Here is a 5,271-nt window from a genome sequence, read left to right as displayed (position 1 = left end):
CAAAAATGAAGTGACCGCTTTGCATGTGAATTTATGGTGGTTATTCTTTTTTTTTTTTGTTTCCATTCGAAATATTTTTCAACTTTAATATACTGAAGCGAAAACAACCACACAAGAATATAGGTCGAAAAATATGGTCATTTGTGTTATTGGTCATTTCAAACGAGATTGAATAGAACGATAAGACTATGGTGAAAAATCGAAAAATGGATGTACACAAGATTAGAACGGGTAGAGGAAACGAACGAGGAAAAAAAAGAATATGTAAATTAATGAAATTCGGACGGTTGATATACGTATAGTATACGTGCCATTGTCATTATTGAAATGAATGGAGGGACTGTCTTGTGACTCAAAACAACAGCACTGTTTATTTTCAGTGATAAAAAAAATGTGGAAAATTTATGCTTTGATTATGATGAGTGTTATTCCTTTGTTATTATCGATGGGAAAAAAGGAGAACCAAAGAAACACCTTTTGAAATCATTTCACTTTTTTTGTTCGACGGTCCGCGAATGCAAAGTAATTATGTTTTTACTGCCGCGCAAAAGAAAAAAAAAACAAATTCTTTTCAATTTCAACCGAAACAACAACCAAAGCGAGCTATTTGCTCAGCATTTAGATAAGAAGCATTCTCCACATTGAATTCAAAAAGGAATACACGAACCGCTTGACAAATGTTTTACAAACATCGATCCACGCTACGCGGCAAACAATTAGAATCGAATGACATTGTAAAGCAAAAATAAGGACGGGTTTTTTTCCTCGGTTCAGTTTAGATTATAAACAGGTGTGCGTTTCTAATGCGGAATGAACGCGTGCGCTACACACCGTACCAAAAGACATATGCCACCGAAGTTTACAATCGAAAGTTGAAAATTACACATTGCTCTCTTCTCTTTTATTACTTTCGTTCTTCTTTATTCTCTCTCGAAATCGATTAAATATATGCGTTTATATTGTTGTGCGTGTTTGGCTGCCGAAGGTGGCAATCGAAACAAAATAATAATAAAATTCACTTTTTTTTCATCATGTTTCATTTCGATGTTGTTGAACATGTCTCTATTTGTAGTTTTGGCGTTAAAATCTATTTTATTGGTTGTTTATTTCGATGTGTATGCCGACGAACGATTGAAAGGACGAACGAGGATTTTCGACATTTCTCATTTCTTAATTTTCTTGCACGCAATTAGATGATTTGAAATTTGTTGTCAACAACAGACACAGTTTTGCTTTGCTTTGTGCAGTTGTGAATTCAGAAAAAGGTAAATCACAAAATACCTTCATCAAAAACAAAAATTCAAATCGGTTTTTTTCCTCTAGGTATAAATTATTACCATAAATCTGCCTAACTATCGATAGTTTGTAACGAACGTGTGCGATGTAGCTGCAGCTGCATTTTTATAAAAATCCGTCAATTTTTTTATTGTTGTATATCGATACGTTTGCGCATCTTTCTCCCTCTGTTGGTCTATTTTTTTTTCATATTTTGTTCTGAAAAAAATCGTCCCTGAGTCAATGGTCAATGGAATATCCATTAAAAATAGGAGCTTCATTTTATGAATTTTGAAAACATCATATGTTTTACAATGTATTTAACTATACCGGTCATTTTCTATTATTCTCTTCCTGTGGTGCGTTTTCATGCGTAACAGTTTTTATTTCACACACACACACACACACACATTTTTTGTCCGTAGGTAAAAATCATTTTTCATTTTATGTTAGATTTTCAAATCGAAAAATGAAATCGAATGTGCATATTTTTTCGAAATATAATGGCCAAAAATTGTGTCTGTCGCATGCACAGTCACACAAAGCGTTCCTTTTAATGGATTTGAATACGAATTGTTCGAATGCACATGCACAACGCATGAAAATCAAAATCAATGCTCAAATGTAATTGTGCATATGCAGCGGTTGCAGACTGCGATTGAAAAACGCACAATTGATGCACATTCGCTCTTTTTCAAACACATTTTTGGAAATGCATATTCAAAACACAATAAAAATGTGCATAAAATAAAATCAATTATTTTTTTCCTTCTTCATCTATATATATTATAGCCTGATTTCAAAAGGAAAAATGCAAAACGACCCTCATTTCAGATGCATTTGACGAGGGCAATGGTCTTCAATCTGCACTGGCACATACACAAGAAATGCATATAGAAAAAATTAGGGCAATTTAATTGAAAATCAAAATGCGTTTTGGGCGAGTTTTTATGCATTTTTCTGTTGATTTTTATTCTTTTTGAATGGAAAACGATCGACAGCCATTAATTTGAATTCTCTCTCAATGTGTTTTTTTGTGTGCACATGTAGAATTCTAATTTGGGATGGCTTTTGAAAATGCAAACAGCATGATGTATTTCAATTTGAATATAGACTTCATTCGAATGTTTGTCATATGAAAAAAAAAATCTAAACACATTCAATACCGCTGCTTTTTGTTCAAAATTATAGGGGAATGTATCATTTTTATAACGGTCAGTTTAGATGATAATGGCAAAAAAACCATCGTCGTTAAAAAAAGAGAAACATTTTTCAAAAGAAATAATCAATTGAGATTATAGACGATTGATTTGGAAATGTATCATCTAGAGATCTCTTGCATAATAATTAAGTGTAATTGTGAAACCATTGTGTCGAGGCCATTGACGAGAGAGTTTTTTGTCAAAATACAAAAAAAGTGTAATTTCTCTCTTCATTTGTGGCTTATTGTCAAATGTGTGGAAATTGATGACTTTTCTCTTCTCAGCAATCAACCGCATGCTCAACGACATTCAATCCACCCGTATGATTGAAAATTTTTATTTTTGGATTTTTATATACTAAAAAAACAACCAAATGTTATCATAAATCTTATTCAATTTCACTGTAGGCGAAAAATGGGAAAATGTCAATTTATAGTTTTTTTTCTCTTATTTGAATCGTTGCGGCGAAAGAGTAGCTCTTATTTTTCTCCAAATAATACTGCAACATAAAGTTTTTTATGAATAGTTTATTTGTTGTATTACAACAAATAAACCGTGTGAAAAAAACTTCATGTTGCAGTATTATTTGGAGAAAAATAAGAGCTACTGTTTCGTCGCAACGATTCATTTCAAAGTTGAAATCCCGTATTTTTTTATGATTGACATTAATACATAATGCAAACCACTCAATCAGTAGTTATTAATATTATATTTTTCATGTTCAAAATGACAACAATTTAGTCATTTCACCCACCGTGTAATAAAATAATAGTCTGGTCATTGGTCACCCATATTGCATCCAATTTGTAGTCTCTTCCATAAAAAATATAAAACAAACAATGAGAACAAAAAAAACCACCATTCACTCTTCTTACCTTAAATTACAAAACAAGAGAAAAATAAAATGATAAAAATAAACTCAACCAAAAAAGTTATTAATTCTTCGAATCATTCATCTTTATTAAATTAAAAAATAATAATATTAAATCTAATTCATCTACAGCAAAATCATAATCGCTTAGAAAGTATGTAAAAGAAAGAAAATTATAAAAATAAATGTCCATTGTTCGAATTGTTGTGTTATTTCAATTGTGTTAAATGTGTGTAGAAGTGTCTTTTCTCGTGTTTATAACAAACAGTTCCATATATATCACCCGTTCAAAATACAAAATATATGAAAAAGTTTCTTTTAGCTTCTCCTTTGAGAAGACCAATTTTTTTTCTTGGATATATCCAATTCAGTTAGTCTCTCGTGTCCGTCAAATCAAAACATTTCGCCGTAGTTTTATCTCTTTACTTATTTTTCTTTCTTTTTTTTTTTTTTTGATTGAGTTGCTATCGCAGATTTTAGCTCACTGATCATAATTTCATTGCTGTCATCGTTCAATTTCGATTTTGTTCGGAAAAAATGCTAACAAAACAAAATCAGCAACCACTAAAAAGGCACACAACATTTTTTGAGTCATTAGTAGTCACTGATTTCAATGGTTCGAATGAATTCGAATGAGGAAAAAGTGTCAAAATCGATGGAAAACATCCTGCATTTAAACCACTTCGTATTCTTTTTCGGTTGCCATTTTGACAATTGAACCATTTCACTTTCGAAACTTAAATTGTGCCTTTTTCTCAAGCGCCGAAAATTAATGATCAGCTTTCATTTAGTTATTTGTTTTAAACGAGTTTCATTTTATGTATTTGATAAACTTATGTCAAAAGATTGTACTTTTATTTAAGCCCTGAGTGTATTTTCATATTATATAGTTTTCATTCATTGTATCGCAATTATTAATGTTTATTGACGTTTTTCTTCGTTTATTTTGGTATTTTTATTTGATTTAGTCATTATTGTTGGATTTTTGCTATCTTGCACATTCGGCTATTTCATTTTTGGCATTAGAATATGTTATGACTAGAGACTAGTTTCAACCTGGGGTGTCTGTACACAATTATTACAAATATAAGCCATCTTTGGAGGTTTTTTTGGTTTGGTTTTCTTAAGCATTTTACAAGCATGCGATTGGTAGTGCTTTATAAGGAATACTTGCCAAAATGGCTTTCATTTCGACTGTTGTGTGTGACTCGTTTTTTTTTAAATGTTGTCATTACAATTATCTATAAAATATTACATTAAATTTACACTAATGAAAAAACACCTGATTTGATTTCATTCGTTTGAACGAAGAACATTTTTGAGAAAAAAAGAAAGATTGAAAAGGAAACCATACTTAAAACGAAAATCTATTTAACTTTGGAATGAATGCTGTTTGAAATTGAGCAGGGTTTTGAATCATTGAACTGGAACAAAAAAATATGAAAAGAAAACCGATACGAAGATCATTATGAACAAAAGAACTACTAGTTGACTTTATACAAAGAAATAATAAATATAGTTATGTCACATTTTATGAGGTATTTTCTTCACGTAGTTAAACTTATTTTTTTTTTGATTTTGTTAGGAACTTTGTTGAAAACATCACTTTTCACTATTGCTCTCCCTCTCGCTTTCGCGAACCAAGAGGGTTTGCCGCTTCGTTTCTCATTGACTCTCCTTTTCGTACTTCGTTTGCTTGCAAATTTTACTTCTCAGTCTTCAATCCGTTTCATTCTTTTCGTTTCTTTTATTCTTTTCACGGTTTGACTGCTGCTATTATTTTTAATTTTTGGTTTTGTTGTTTGCCTATTCGGCAAAAACATTGTGACAGTCAATTGTCACCGGTTGTCATTTATGGCTTACTAAGTTCATATTTTAGTCTAAGTAGTTTGTTATCATTTTTTTCATTTTTGATTTACTTTT

Source organism: Contarinia nasturtii, unplaced genomic scaffold (genome assembly GCF_009176525.2).
Source record: "Contarinia nasturtii isolate CC-2019 unplaced genomic scaffold, AAFC_CNas_1.1 Cnas_scaffold_864, whole genome shotgun sequence".
NCBI classification, from domain to species: domain Eukaryota; kingdom Metazoa; phylum Arthropoda; class Insecta; order Diptera; family Cecidomyiidae; genus Contarinia; species Contarinia nasturtii.
Note: the sequence above shows the minus strand (reverse complement) of the source record.